Source organism: Xenopus tropicalis, chromosome 1 (genome assembly GCF_000004195.4).
Source record: "Xenopus tropicalis strain Nigerian chromosome 1, UCB_Xtro_10.0, whole genome shotgun sequence".
In the NCBI taxonomy this organism is placed as follows: Eukaryota; Metazoa; Chordata; class Amphibia; order Anura; family Pipidae; genus Xenopus; species Xenopus tropicalis.
This window is the reverse complement of record NC_030677.2, coordinates 46193980-46211136: the sequence shown is the minus strand read 5'-3', so window position 1 is coordinate 46211136 and position 17157 is coordinate 46193980. Positions and strand designations below refer to the sequence as shown.

Genomic DNA, 17157 nt, shown 5'->3' with positions numbered 1-17157 from the left:
ATGAAGTTTAATAACGTAATGAAGAAAGTGACAGGCAGATATTTTGTGCAATCCCCCAAAGCCCAAATTAGAATCAGAGATATATCTGGAGTGTGACACCGTATAAAACCAATGTATAAATCATGCCACCAAACATAAAGAAGAATTGTTAAAGAGAGTTCATTAAGACAAAAGTGTGCATTTTAAAATGAAATTGGAAGGATTGATGTGCCAATAAAGCAGAGACAGAGGATACGCTTCACAATTAACTAAATCATAAAGATTTTTATTTAATGGTTTCAAAAAAAGGTTGAAATAAAAATTTGCTTAAAGACAATTTTGTTTGTTTTTGATTTTTTTTTTATTTGATGTACTGTAAGTATTAATGAAATATTGTAGCTGCACTACAAAAAAAAAAAATAAAAAAAATAAAAGATTTCATATTAGAGTTTCACATCCCGTGAACTCTAATAGTTGGAAGGATGGACCAGACAGTCAAAGACGAGCAAATATAATAAACTGTGCAGCAAAAGATGTCACACCCCACGACACACAACAGAGCATAGGGGTATTTAGAGTAATCTAGTACTGCAATTAATTTAAGTGGCTTTGTAAATGTAACATATATTTAAGCAAACCTAAATGTAGACATCATTCATTTAGCTCAGCTCAGTGACTTGTATGATATATATGGCAAGCTGTTGCTATTGGTAAGAGTAAGTGCTGCTGTTTTCCCACTAGGACAGTAGCTAAATAGTGACACCGAAAAATACCCCAAAGGCAGATAAACCTATCCATCTGAATTGGAACAAATGGTACTACAGGATTATCTAGGCAATGAATTTTTTAACTGTTTAGTTATAGGCATAAACCTTTTCATATGACCAGACATAGAAATTTCTGGTTGCTAGAACTTTAAAGCTCCACCCACATATAACTGAAGGCAAAATACCCCTACATCTAAAGGCAGTGTTTTATATAGACCTTCTTTACCATTAGGGTATAAAAGATATTCAAATCATTGTAAATAGATCATCAGAGTTTTTCCCATAAATGAAAGGCCTATGGGCTATGGTCCATAATGATGCTGTGGCTGCCACAGATGTCCTTATAAAGTGACTTTATAAAAGCTATTATGCAGTGGACTGTGATTGGAACACTGTTTTCTCTCTCATTATTCAGACCAAAGCAACTCATCATCATTAATCTGCACCAAATACCATTTCTACTAGTAACATTTCTACTATGAATATTATTCCTCCCACCAGCCCACAACTGTTATTTGTCTTATCTATCCAGCAGAACCTCCTTCTGCCTAACATTATAGGATATATTCCCTGCAGCTGTTGTTTACTATGATCTAGTGCCGTCTCACTACATGGATTTTATGTAACACCTGAGGTACATTACATATTTATTGTTGACAAGGATTTAATAAAGGTACTGGACAATAAAAGTAAAGAAAGTGCTCATCCTGCTTACACATGATGGTTAACATTAACAAGCTAGGCTGTTCCTTAATAGCTGAAAAGAGATTGATGCACTCAAGATGACCAGATAGATCTCAACACTACCTGCCTAAAGGACAGAGGGGACTTCAATAACAAGATGACAGATACATCTGAAGAGACTTCTTTGGTCAGTTGTAGAGCAGCCAACTGCATCCAGTTCTGATTGAACCATTGAATTATTGATGCCTTGTACAAAAATAGGAAGTCATGTGTTGTTCATACCTGGCAAATGTAGGAAAGACCTACATTTAAAGGGAAACTTAAAAACATGCATATTTTTTCAGCCGCCAATGAGTCTCTAAATAGATTTGTGGGTTAGCAAAGTCTTTATTAAAATTTGCATTTCTCATATTTTTTCGGTAAATGACTTTTAACACATCCCTGCTTTGGAGTTGTAGTCTATAGCAGCTGGACAGCCGCAGACTTGGCTTGAACATGTTTCAGCATTTCAGAGGAATGGATGCACATGGCTTGTTAATCATTCCACTGTAAAATTCTAGTTAAGCTGCTGATTTTAGCCATTGGAGGGAGATTGTGTTCTAATCTGATAAAACATGGGATTAGAAGGAATTTAAAATAAATAGATCAACAGCAGCAGCAACAGGCCATGTGTCAGAGTAAACACTTCTTCTATTATTGCATTTTGGGCAGTTATCACACAAAAAGCACTGAATGCCAATTACACTGAATTACAGGGATATGTATTCAACAAGCAAGCCTTCATCTTATCCTCGCTCAGCCATCTAATTTGTAGTGAGTTATGAAATATCCATGCAATTATTGTGCACTTGAATCTCTCCTCGTTGTTTTAGCAGTAGGTATCCATCTAGTGAAACATACCATTTAAGGATACAGTAGGACTGAAACGCTATAATTATGGGCTGCCCAAGTATTGCCTTTTCTGATCAGACAAACCCTAGCCTGACAGGTTGTAGAGTGCAGTTCCTTTTGTATTAATATTTAACCTTGTTCGTCCCTTCCGTTGCACAGTACAGCCTGCCAAGTGGTAAAAGTGTTGTTCACCTTTGAGTTAACTTTAAGTATGATGTAGAGAGTAATATTCTGTGACAATTTGCCATTGGTCTTTGTTTATTTGTGTTTTTTTTTTTTAATTATTTCACTCTCCAGTTTGGAATTTTAGCAGCTATCTGGTTGCTAGGGTCCAAATTACCTTGGCAACCAGGAAGTTGTTTAAATGAGAGACTGCAAAATGAATAGGAGAGGGTCTGAATAGAAAGATAAAGTAATAAAAGGTAACAGTAACAATAAAATTGTAGCTAGCCTCACAAAGCTGCTGCTGGGGTCAGTTAACCCTATTTAAAAGCTGCAGAGTCAGAAGAAAACGGCAAATAATTCAAAAACTATAAAAAAAATAAACATTGAAGACCAATAAAAAAGTTGCTTAGAATTGCCCATTCTGTACTAAAAGTTGCACAACTGTCTGCCCCTTTGGTATGCATTACAGTTGCACCCTCTTCACTCTCAGGCCAATATCAGAAATTTGCCCCTAATCAAGCTGTTCTCTTGAAGTTTTTGTGGAATATACCTTAGACACTGAATTTAGTATGGCAGCTCCTATCCAAAGAAAATGACGTGCAGATAAAAGGGATATTCTGCAAACTTTAAAATTGCACTATTACTTTTCTATGTAGTTAAAGCAATAGTTATAGAAAATCTTCATAAACAGGGTGTATTCTCCCTTTAAATGAGCAGACTGATGTGCTTGCAAGCAGTTTAGCAGTCACAGCTTTGCGTTGCTTTCAGGCTGTTTGCTTTATCAGCTGGTATGATGTCCTCTCAGACATTTGTTCTTTCCCATTTGTGTGAGTTTCAGAATCTAATTCGACACACCAGAATGGGTTTGTAATGTTGCATAACCGTGATTACCGTACTTTCAGGGTAAATGAAACATATGCGCAAAGCAGGCAGCGCCTGTCGGCTTCGAGTAACCTCCGTTCATCTTCCCACAAGCACCTCACCCATTGAAATCATTTTTAGAACATTACAATGCCCTTTGGTAACACAATCCTTCTCAAATCATTTGAGTGTTCTCTGCATTTCATGACTTGTGAAAATCCCTCACAGTAATATCTCTAGATACACATATCATATAGAAGATATTACTTGGCAGTTTCAGAGCCTTGCTCTGTCTTCCTTTCTTTAGCCTTAAAATAATGGCCCTTCCTTAAATAAAAATTGCATGGCTTGTTAATGTCTATAAATACACAAGGTGTTGGTTGTTAATAGTGTTTTTGCCAGAAACAGGGCATTTTTATTAGAGGATGTAAGCAGATCTGTCTGTTATCACTTTTTAATTCCCATTGCTGTCAGTAAGCCTTAACAGAAGAAAAGAGGCAGATTAATTTCTCTATCAAAATGAGGTATTTGAATTGCAATGTTCTGTTTCTAAGTCATGTTTATCTATGAAGAATAACTGCGTATGGCAGATATACTGAAGTAAGTAATGTAATATTATACACTGCGTAAAAAAGGCCCCGTCACCTGCAGAACACTGGAAGGACATAGAAGCATTTCAATGGGATAGCAAGTATGGGGAGAGTTTCTTTAGTGCAGTGATTACCAAATTATGGAGGGGGTTCATGGAAAAGTGACAGGAGTAAATTCAGTTAGGGTGAGAATCCCTGCTGTAGCGGTTATATGTGTGGATTTAGAAATTATTGGAATATAATTAGTAGTAATTATTGGAATATACCTGCAGGCATTGGTGTCCGTTGTGGATTGAAAAACCAACCTTTTATTTGACTTTGTTTATGCATGTTTTGGTTTCAACTTGCTAATAAAAGATGTCATGTAAATAAATGCTACAAACCAAACTCACACTGGTAGGAAAGCCTAAAAGTGCGCCTGTGCTCCTTTCCTTTCCTTGCCCAATGTGGCTGAGGTTTCCAGGGTAGCTGGCATGGCATAGGGTGATCTAAGACTTACAATGACAAGTATAATTTGTCAGTGATACTAAGACCAAGATGTTTGAATGCTGAATATGTATGTACTGCAATGAGCAAATTATAATAGTATCTATAATTTAGTCACTGATTTAACCAACCAAAGGGCAATTAAGGAACACAATTTCTAGGCATTGAATCATTTTTAAAGGCCATCTCAAGATTCCACTTTTCTATACTGTAATAATTGATTCAGGCTTGTGTTTCTTTCCACATACAATAGTTGGTGTATTCCTCCAAGGCCAGGTTGCAGTGCCATGCAGTGTACTGCCACAGGGTGGGGTGCAGGTGTATTCCTCCAAGGCCAGGTTGCGGTGCCATGCAGTGTACTGCCGCAGGGTGGGTTGCAGGTGTATTCCTCCAAGGCCAGGTTGCGGTGCCATGCAGTGTACTGCCGCAGGGTGGGGTGCAGGTGTATTCCTCCAAGGCCAGGTTGCGGTGCCATGCAGTGTACTGCCGCAGGGTGGGGTGCAGGTGTATTCCTCCAAGGCCAGGTTGCGGTGCCATGCAGTGTACTGCCGCAGGGTGGGGTGCAGGTGTATTCCTCCAAGGCCAGGTTGCGGTGCCATGCAGTGTACTGCCGCAGGGTGGGGTGCAGGTGTATTCCTCCAAGGCCAGGTTGCGGTGCCATGCAGTGTACTGCCGCAGGGTGGGGTGCAGGTGTATTCCTCCAAGGCCAGGTTGCGGTGCCATGCAGTGTACTGCCGCAGGGTGGGGTGCAGGTGTATTCCTCCAAGGCCAGGTTGCGGTGCCATGCAGTGTACTGCTGCAGGGTGGGGTGCAGGTGTATTCCTCCAAGGCCAGGTTGCGGTGCCATGCAGTGTACTGCCGCAGGGTGGGGTGCAGGTGTATTCCTCCAAGGCCAGGTTGCGGTGCCATGCAGTGTACTGCCGTAGGGTGGGGTGCAGGTGTATTCCTCCAAGGCCAGGTTGCGGTGCCATGCAGTGTACTGCCGCAGGGTGCAGGTTACATTTTGTACAGGGACAACGCCTGGGAAGACTTAGAGAAGGAGTTTTGTCACAGGTGTATGCAAATAGTACATTTAGGGAGCACTTGGGGATTAATTTAAATTGGGGTTTTGGAATTAAACAGAAGTAATTTTTGCTGTCAATCTGATGGGTTGCTAGATTTAGGCAAACCAAAACCTTTTTATTATATTACCCAACATATGCCCTTTCCATTCTCATCATTAAGCACATGCAAGTACCCCTGAAAACCTGTTATATTCATTGGATCTTGAGACTTTTTGTTTATCAACCTGTTATTTAACTTCATACAGCAGCGCCTTGGGATGGTTGTTGGAGGCCCAGCAGTAAAAGAATAACTGCCATTAATGTAGTGGCACATACCCTGTTGATATGGCTACATTTAAGGGCTAACAAAAGGGTCTTATCTTGAAATCACTGATCCCTCTTAATCTTGATTAAATCTGCAGTTGCTTAGTGACCTCACTAACCACAACATTATATTTTCATCCAAATGTAATTGTGTGGCTATAAAGAAAAAAAAATATAATATAAAATAGTAAACTGAGATAATTGCATTGCACAGAAATAAATAAATATAGTTGTGCGTTCAAAATACCATACAAATTAAAACTGGAACAATTCTTTGTGCTATTTATTTATATCCTTCTACTCTATTATATACAGATTGGTGCAAGAAAACTTTACTTTCTATTAATATAAGTTTAATACGTCGCTGTGATCTGTTCTTTGAAAGAGCTTGATATATTCCCTATCATATAATATATTAGCATGGGTCATATTACTCTAACTAGGCTATCAATATTTAATGAGGGCCGTAACACCAGAGTCATATATACCAGGGCATTTTAACTTTCAGCTTTATTCTAAAGCATATGCAATCAGATACAGCTTGACTAATGGCAGCATCCCTTGGAATATATTACGTTTATTCTAGTTGTGCTTGGGAGAGTTTCCGTTCCTTTACGGTGCATGATAAATAGGTCCATATGAGACTAGCCCATGGTTTCTGTACTCTAGAACACCATTATATGTGTATTATTATAGTTCAGCTAAAGGGCAGCAATATTGGCAACACAGTTTGAATATACCCTCACTGTCACACTAATTGGGCGACAGGGTCAGAGTTTGATTTTGTTCGAAGGACTGGAGCCTGTTGCAAAGGGGTAACTAACAGCTTAATGTAAATGTGTTATATACAATACTCCTTCAAAAGGTCCGTTTTTTTAAAAACAAAGGGTTGACTTGTGATGGAAGGTTAGTCATTCACCTGCTTATCCCTTCTTACACTACAAACAGCTAATGCATGCTGATCCTGTTATTAAAAGATATTTTAATCCGCTTATTTTTCTTGCTCATTTGATGTTCCACTGCCTGCTCTGTGTCTTCGTTAGTCAGGGAATGGGCAGTCCCTATACTAATAATTCTGGTCTACATTCAAGGTGATGACATCATGGCTCCGAGTTTTTTATTCTGTTGTAATGCTGATCTTATTGGTCAATATATAAGACTTATCAAATCTTTGTCAGAAATCTTTGTTTACTGCAGATTAAAATAAACATTTTAAATGAGCAGATAAAACCCATTAAAAAAACCTGTATGTACCAGTTTATTTCACTAGGTGGTATAATGTGGCAGAATGGCTATACAGGACCCCAATTGTATTGTAAGTCCAGGTAATTTATGTTAAGGCAGACCATGACACACCTTAAAGTCAGATGTTTCAGCAGACTGAAATAAAAATATACCTGTTGTATTAACTAAATGGCTAACAAGGTGTCCCTCAGCTATTCACAGAAACGTTATGGAACCATAACATATATAAATGGGACATTTGCTGCTTAGACTGGAGTTTTTCTAATCGTCAAACATCGACCAAATATATAACTGCGAGTCTTTTCTTTGTAACCCACAGATGAACATTCTAATATCACTGGTGCTGACTGATAAACACTTGCCAAACCTGGATTTGTGAGATGAACCAATAATATCTCTAGGCTTAGAAACAAGCACTTAGTAACAGCTCATAGATATGTTTGAGGTCACGCCAATCCATGCTGTACTGCCCAGTGATGTCATGTGGCTGGGCTCCCAGTTTATAGCGCTTGTGCTGCTGCTGCACTGTAATGTCATAGCACCAAACACAGTGCCAAATGCAAAATACAAGAGCCCAGGATTCAGTGACAGATGAAAGGTCTCAGTTCCTGAGTGCACACTACTGTGTAACTTTCTGGTTCCTGACTTCTGGCCTGATTCTAATGTTCCTTATTGCTGCCTGTCCTGACTTACCCCTGCAATCTGACTACGCTGATGCTTACCCCTCTCAAGCAATACAAAGGGAAATATTTCCTTCTTACCTGCTGGTCCCTCAGAGGGCCATAAAGAATTAATTATATACATAACATCTTCAGCCAGGGATGTAAGGAGGCAGAGAGCATTTTATATGAAGAAGTAGTAAGATACGTACCTAGATGTGGGTCTATAAAACCTCATAATTTGCAACCCATGCAGTTAGCATATAGAGGTGAGTGAATATATTAATATTTCCTGCACCTGTATCCATGTGTAGGACACTGAAATATACATGGCACTTTTTATGTAATAAATGTTACATCTTAGCTAGCCATGAAGCCTTTTCTCTTATTCTCTTTCATCTTATATTGCATGAACCCACATGCAGTGCATTACAGTATCAGATGTGTACCTTGACATCACTGCAAAATAAGTGCTTCTAGCATTGGCTGTTCATGAATACAACAACTACAGAAAATAATTTTGTATTCATACATATAGCAATTACAAAATGACACCAGATGCATGCATCATATATATATGGCAGCCTAATCTTAAGAGAAAGACAATTTTACCTTTGTGTTTTTATAAACTGTAGCACTTTTAAATAGCTAATGCTATTATTTTCTCTATTCACTGGCAGAGAAGAACACTCCAATATGATAAATCTTTGAAACAGTTGACTTCAGTGACAGTCACTATGATTTGCTTATCATGTAAGGACTGGTGGCAAACACCAAGTCACTTTATGGGAGAACTATTGATTTTATTACAGTTTCCTGTCAGTTATAAGAAGAGCACATAAGACAGTCTAATAAGTAGCCATCATTGGTATGGAGCAGTCCTATTTCCTAGCTGAGGGAACTTATGAAAATGTCACAAATAATTGTAACCCATTTTAAAACAAAGTGAAATGTGCTGAATGGACTATTACCAGTATGATGAGATGTTAAAATTCGGGTAAGAACTTTCCTTCTGCAGATGATTAATTAAAAAAATGTGTAATGTCTATGTCTGCTTCATATCATGCCTTTTAATACTATCTTCCAAAGCACTGTCTGAGTGCTTTGTTGAACAATGATTGTGTGGGTTGTACAAGAGAACGTCTGAGAAAAACTAGTCCTATGGATACAAGACATTTCTCTAAGATCCCTGCAGCTCCATGTTAGATGCATTCCTATTAGATATGAGAGACTAATGTTCTACATATAACCACACTACTCAACACTAATAAGTAGTCTTTTTTTAATGTGTGTCCAGTTTTAATAGCATGATCATAAGCACAAATCTCGCTTAATTTTTCATAATCCTCTATATTTAAAGGGCAATGCTGAGAGAACACATTGAAAACACATTCAGCAGGTGCGGTTTGAGGGTTAAGCCCTGCTAATGATGTGTCTATAAGCGCACATACTTACAATATCTGATAAGCCTGGTGTTTTCTACAGTACCTGCTGTTTAACCTACAGCTTAAACTACAGTTCCCAGCATTCTATGGCTTTACAGTGCAGGAGGAGTAACAGCTACAGCATCAGCTTCCATAGTGGATTCACAGAAAAGAGTTTTTATTTTAGACCAAAGTTTTCCATTATGCTTAATGCATGTCACTTTGAAATAAAGCTGAAAAGTACACGAAAAACTGAAGAGTATATAAATGTCTAAACATATATATATGTTTATAGTTTTCATGGTTACAGTATACTCAATAGTTTTCAAACCCATGCATTTGCTAGAAATTCACTTTAAAGGAGAAGGAAAGGTAAAAATCACTGGGGGGTGCCAAATGTTTGGTAAAAGGTAAGTGATTACAATCACTGGGGGTGCCTAGCATTTGGGACCCCTAATTGGTTTTTACCTTTCCTTCTCCTTTAAATCTTAACCTGTCAATTATATCATGAGAAATAATGAGAACTAATATGTTCTGGAATCCCTTTTCCCAAAAAATAGCTGTAAAGAAGGTAAGATTGCATAAAAGATGCTGAAAATGTGAAGTAGTGCTCTGGTCAAGAGCAAATTTCCATCAGCAGGAACCAAGCATGATGAAAAGACTGCACTGTGCCTGGCTAGTCATTGCCAAGAACGTCTGCCAAAGTTTAACTAGCAGCCCGACTCTAACACTTAGCAAACAATTGTGCAAGCATTAGTTTTTTGGCAGTTTTCATGAAAATGTGCTTTCCAAATAATGTTTACCACTGCAAATATTAAATTAATTGATTTAGAAATTTGTTTTTTGCACAGTGAGGTTAAAGAAGATTTATTTAAAGCAGAATATACAGCCCCACCTTTTAATCGGACATTTTTTTTATAAGAAGGCTCTGACACAAAGTTGAATTGATCCAATATATGGCAATTCTAATGGAAATCTGTATTGGTGCTATGCTTCATTCTGGAACAGTTTATAATGTCTAGGAAGCATACTGCCTATAGCATCTATGAAGGGTTGTGCATTTTCTGCATTATGGGTATAGAGGGCCAGCTAACTAGCTGCTAAAACACCACAAGTATCATTCTGGATATTTCAACAGAAATTGGTTGACCAACAACCCACTATCACCACCTGTGTCCATCTAACTAATAGGCACGCTGCCACAGGTAAAGCTTTTGGGTGACTTACAGATGTGGCAAGAATCTTCAAACTGAGGCATTAATGAAATACTTTGGGCCCGATTCACTAAAGTCCGAAATAAGGAGTGCTATTTATAGCATGCGTTAAAAATCTTATCACTTCTTATTTTTCACTCGATTCACTAAAAGGACACTTGTGATAATTAAGAAGTGATGTTCTTGGCGTTATTTATCTTACAATTACATATTTTAATGAAAAAAACTATGCGATAAGCGTTATAGGGGCCGATTCACTAAAGGTCAATAACGCTTATTGCATAGTTTTTTTCATTAAAAAGCATGTGATAATTAAGTACCGATTCATCAAACTCGCATGTGTTAATCCGCATATCGCATGCACAAAAAAACCACATTGCGTTAATTAGCGAATAGAAATAGTACTAACGCATGATTCACAAACACATATGAAGCGTTAAACGTGCAAAATATCGTGTTAATCTGTGTGAATATTAACCCTACTTGGGGCAGGCGGTACTTAAAGAAAATTGTGGTTCGTGAGCTATTAACGACACAACATGGAGTTTGCAGTCGTATTTTTTCAAGTATATGTTGGGAAATGGTGGATTTCAGAAAGTAATGGTTACGTGCGTAATATATTGCGCTCTGTGTAAAATATCGCGCGCTGTGTAATATATTGCTTGAAAATATGTCATCGTAAGATAAATAACGCCAAGAACATCGCTTCTTAATTATGACAAGTGTCCTTTTAGTGAATCGAGTGAAAAATAAGAAGTGATAAGATTTTTAACGCATGCTATAAATAGCACTCCTTATTTCGGACTTTAGTGAACCGGGCCCTATGTTTGCTAGCACTTACTTTATGTAACCACTTGCTGACATTTAGTTCACTCAACATAAGCAGAAGAGCTGGGTAGAAAATTCAGAAAATCAAAGCTTTATAGGATTCATTTGGTGAATTAATTATCTAAGGACGCCTATGATGAGTGCCACTGTGTTGTGAGTGTTGAGGAAATTCTCATGATAGAAAGCAAAGACAAATTTACTGGGTATACTTTGTACTATGTGCAAACTTAAAAGTGGCCATTGGCAGGAGAGCCTATAGTGGTAGAATACATGAGGTGTCACTGTGTTTTTCTAGTACACTCTATACCCTGTACCCTGCACACAGTACTGCACCAGTTTATAAGCTATGTTAATCACATTTAATTGAAATATTGAAACGACCCTTACATTTATTGATTTATGCTAGTCAGAGCATTAGTGAACACGAATGGTCATACTTTACATGAACTGCATGAGTTCAGCTGCATCGGTTGTCACATGCATATTAGACCCTGATGCCTGTGCAGAAGATAGCAACATCATTGATGGTCTTTCTGCAGGGGACCCAAACCTTTCTTACTTGTGAGCCACAGTCAAATGTAAAAAGACTTGGAGAGCAACAATCACATCATAAAAGTTAATGGAGGTGCCAAATAAGGGCTAAGATTGGCTATTAGGTAGCCTCTATGCACACTATCAGCTTACAGGGGCTTTATTTGGTAGTAAATCTTGTTTTTAGTCAACCAAAACTTGCTGGTAACCAGATAACTACCTGGTTTGGGGGCACTGAGAGCAACATCCAAGGGGTTGGTGAGCAACATGTTACTCACGAGCCACTGGTTGGGCATCACTGGATTACCTGTGACCCACTGCATGTGTCCTTTGGGAGTTGTAGATGAACACCCCTTGTAATTGAGAAAGCAAATTCCTGCTGTGTGATGTGTAAAGCAACATCAGGCCTGGGGCAACATGGGTGATAAGGTCAGTAGAGGTAAAGACTCAAAGCAGTTTACTGTCCTACCAAATATTATGGTGCAGTTGAATGCTATGTAACCATTGTAAACTGCTGGCTGTAGGAAGGAGTGTAGTCCAGTAGGGCTTGTGAGAGTTGCATGCTGTGATCTAGTTGAGTGGCTGTTGCAGGGTACATGACAAAGTGACTTTGCTGGCCCTGGCCTCACTGATTCCATATATAAGGCACAACCCTCAGCTATGCTTTGTAGACACGGAAAGGTAAATTCAGACTGTAGCAAATCCTCCAGATGCTTATTCTTTGGACATTGTAACATGGATAAAACTATAATTAAAACACACACAGGTTAACATCTGAGCGTCTCCATATTAAAAGTACACTGTTAGTTATGAGCTGTTCAGTTGACAAATGCCACCCACAACATATGTCACACTTAAATGAGGTGTCTTTAAAAATCCATAGAGGATTTACGAATTTATATCATGGAGAATGGATCTGAAATGCATCTAGTACATTGATTAGCCATTTCAAGGTCTGATTTATTCATTTTAATTTACTGCAGCTTGAAGCCAGGGCCATAAGGAACACTGTTCTCTCTCAATGTGCAGGCAAAGAAACACTGTATGCAGGTGCTTTTACTTACACTACCTGGTTCTGATGAGTTAAGCGTGATGGCTTGAAGAAACATCTGGAAATCCAGTGCTTTGTTTTCCTTATTTTGTACTTGTAATGGGAAACAAATTGAAAGAAAACTTAATATTGTGCAATGTAATGACCATTTGAAAAACAGGTGTTTTGAGTAGTCATAGCTTTGTATTGCTTCCAGTTTTTAGAGCAAATGCAATAATGCATCTTGTACCGCTGTAATGTGGTTTTCAAAGGGAAGAAAGCACAGTATGGTAGTTATGGGCTACTACTGCCTCTGGCCTTTTGAACTTTCAGGGCTCTGTTATTATTGGCTTTGATAATTGCATCAAACAACAAACATTTTCAATTCCAAATGCTTTCAGTAATCATTTCACATGTTTCAGTATAATGTGGAAAAGCATAAAGTGGATTAAAGGAATGCCTTTTTATTTTATGAACATCATTCTAAAATCTCAAGAGAAAAGGTCCAAAATGGGGACCGAAACATCGGCCTGTTTTCTTTTTAATGATGCTAATTAAAAGTTACGTTTTTTATTCTTACTAAAAATACCAGGTGTGCATCTATATTTTTGATTTTGTGTATTGCTGAGATTGGATAGCACCCAGGTTTAATGCTTTTTTGCTTTTTTGTTTGGTGTGCTTGAACTTTCAGACTAATATATATATATATATATATATATATATATATATATATATATATATATATATATATATATATATATATATATATATATATATATATATATATATATATATATATATATATATATATATATAGTCCTTGATAAAGGTCCTAATGAGGACCGAAACATTGGTTTTTAAACAATGAGTTTTCAATGGATTATTTCATGCTATATAATATATATATATATATATATATATATATATATACAGTTATCGGTTGATCTTCCCGGAAGTTTAAAGTAGCTTTAAGTACCACCATAACAGCACCCTGACGGCACAGAACCTTTGTGGACCTTCCCAAAAAGAAGACTCTGGGTCAGTTACATTTTGCGGTCTTTCCTGTCTGTTTGTGCTTCCTATGAGTGGCTTTAGTAGCCCTTCTTTGGTAAAAGGTTTGCCAAGTTAAAAAAGTAATAAACATTTTCATTTATAGAAGAATAATCATTATACAACTAGTTATAATATTGAACCTGGGATGGAAATAAATGGTTGGCGAAAGACTGGAAAGAGTAGAGTTTCCCTTATTAATATGCTTTTAATCTATAAACTATAAACCTTGTAATTGTCTAAAGTGCTGGGTGACCTGTGAGGTTATTAAAATATAGATAAATACAAGACAGCATATAGGGATTATTAAAATTGATAAAGCAGAAAGAAAAGGTTATAAACGGTAGAAAACAGAAGGAGCAAAGACACTGGGTTGATAGAGATCAGATCAGATCAGATATTGGGATAGACAGAAGGGACAGACAGAGAGCACACTAGTGATCACACGGCAGTAAAGCAGATAGTGTGGGAAGAAAGGGCATAGGAAATTAACGCTGTGAGTAAAGGAGGGGGCACAGAAACATTAATTAGATAGTGGGTGGGGGGGGATCGGTAGAGATGGAGATCAGAGACAAAAGATAAAGTAAATATAAAGGGTAAGATAAGAGAGAAGAAAGGGATGTGTAGATAATGAGGAGGGAAACATTTTTAGAAAATGAAGATGGAGCGTGCAGGCAGGCAATAAAGCCTTTCTGTGTTCCACTGTCCCTTCTCTGTCTTTGGGTGCATTAATAAAGATAAGGACTATAGTAATTAAACCAATTCAGCAGAACAGGACTTCCAACCAAGTTCTGCCCTTAGGGCAGTGGCATACTAGACTTTTTCATTGCTTCGATCTTCCCAGGGGAAAAAAATACTTGCCCATGGTAATGACCCTGGCATCCATTTCATGATGTAATTTATTATAAGTGGATTGGCTGTGCTACCCCCCAAGCTGCTGTAATCAGGGACACAAAATGCCCCAACGTTTTTCAAAGTTTAGGTTTGTGGAAATTCTGGCCTTGCTCTCTGTTTCATTTTAGACTTCTTTATTTTATGGCAGGGATTCCAAAACTTTAGGGCTGCCTTTCTGAGGGGCTTAGAGCATTGTGCTCAACCTGAGGGATGGTAAGGGTGAGAATAGGGATGTTCTTGAGACTGGATGACTGATACACCAATATTTTCCTGTATCTGTACTCATTTCATAAGCTCTGGGGGGCCTTGAGCAAAGTTTACATCTTCAAGAGATCCCTGGCTAAAAAAGTTTGCCTACCTGGACAATTTCCAGTTTGGCAGCTGACAATACACACAATGTAGCCTATTCATAGACCTTAATAAACTGTGAAAGTTTAATCAGTGAAGGTAACCGTGCTGCCAAGGGTTAACGATTCAGCTCTCCGTCTTGGTGTACACCTCCACCAGAGTGTAAAAAACAAAAATAAGCTTAAACAAAGCCACCAGGAGAAAGCAAAATACATTGCTTGCTGCTAAAGGTGCTTTATTCACAGGACATCTTTTGAGCAACAAAGGCCCTTTATCAAGTGTTGAAACTATGAATTTGAGTTTGCCCCCTTTGCCGTAGCTCTAAATAAAGGCTTGGCCAGATAGCTTCCCACTCAGCCCCTTCAATCCAGTAGCTTATTGGCTAGGGGCAATATCTGGCCAAATATATATCAAGCAGATTTAAAAATCCTATCCCCATAGGCCCACATAGTGATCTGTTTGTTATACTCTGGCCAAAGAATGGATCTGCCTGATTTGACCAAGTGAATGGGTGGCCAAATCGAGCTAAGATCCAATCATTTGGCCAGTGTAAGTCTGTATGGCCAACGTAAGTTTGGTCTGTCACAAAGTTATCCTCACTACTGAGATGAGTAACTTTGCACTGGTGCTGGAACCCAAACAAACCAGTCATTTAATTTAATAATTCAATTGTTATGGGGTAATGCAATAAAAATTGTATAATGGGGGGATTGTAAAAATGCTTGGTCCCTAAGTATATTATAGATGGGTAGTGAATTGGCATTTTTTGTTTAGTACATTATTCCTATTGAAACATTAGTGCAGGATCCTAAATTACAGGCTGACATTCAAAGTTGCTGAAAAGCAGACAGTATTTTTTAATAGCCTCATATTTGCAAGGGCACTTTAATAATCCTGTGGTTATATCAAGGAAGCTCATAACAGTCTAAGTACTTTACCTTAGACATCCTTTTTATTAACAGATCTATTAACCATTTTAGTACTGGGGGAGGGGTTGATTCATTGGAGGGCACTTTATCACCAACGTCAGGGTACTACGTGCATCTACTTCTTCACTAAGCAAATTTGTTGGCCTAAAGTAAAAGGTTGCCTGAAAAGCTGAGGTAATATTTCTTGTACATTTACATCCAGGTGATTTTATCATCAATTTGCATAGGTATATTCTAAATTTCCTAGCAACCACCCTGTTCTGTGGTTTGGAAGCTACATGGTCCAAGGTAGCTCTGTATTAGCAACAGCAATTGAGGTCTGACTAAGCAGTCTTTCAGAGGGTGCAACAGTGGGTGACCAAATAAATATCACCTAAGATTTGTCTTTTTTTTTTTTTTTTTTTCTTATAACCTGTGATTTTATTGGTAAATGAATGTGGCTGAATATTCTGCAGTATTCCCTGCAATATCCACCTAGCAGAATGTGCCTTGGAACATATGGTTTCTCTAGCCACATTGTCAGGCTTAATGATTAGATGATAGCCTTACTTAAACGAGCAATCAATAAAAATGAGCCAGTTGAGATATCAGTCGCAACTTCCTCCTCGCACACATCCCGCTCAACTCACTCAATGATTGCTGCATCGCTTTACCACATTTACAACCCAAAATAACATGTTGCCTAATGAAAGATAATAACATTATAAGAAACTTTCCAATATACATTCATTACAAATAATTGTACTATATTTCTTATTGTAATTGTTACTGAAAGCATCTGTCTGTCCAGTGTTAATCTCTGCACTCATTGCTCTTACTGATTATTGAAACAATGTAGCAGAAGCCAGCTTTATTTCAGCCAAGACTTGCCTCAATGCTTTTATTATACAGCTGGCTTCATTACATTGTTTCAGTAGTAAGAGCCATGTTTAAAACATGAATTTGTCTTTATAAAAGCAATGTAATGTGATAGTGTAGAGCCAACATATCTTGGACGTGGTTTTAATCCACTTAACCTCTTGCTCTGACACCAAGGCTCCTGCCATCTCTTACAAAGTAGGCCCCAACCCCACACTTTATGAACCTATGACAAAAGGTTGTTAGAACTCTCCGTTAATTATAGTTGCTGACCCCTAGCCCTTATACAAATGCTTTCTAATGGTCTCCAATCTTTTCTCAGAAGATAGATAGGGATAGGTATGTAGCATGAGTGCA

General features: G+C 37.9%; 1 protein-coding gene across 6 annotated transcripts in view; it reads left to right on the top strand.

The window, feature by feature from the left end:
• tenm3 (teneurin transmembrane protein 3) overlaps positions 1-17157 on the top strand; it is a 580699-nt gene that overhangs the window by 75295 nt on the left and 488247 nt on the right. The window lies entirely within an intron of this gene.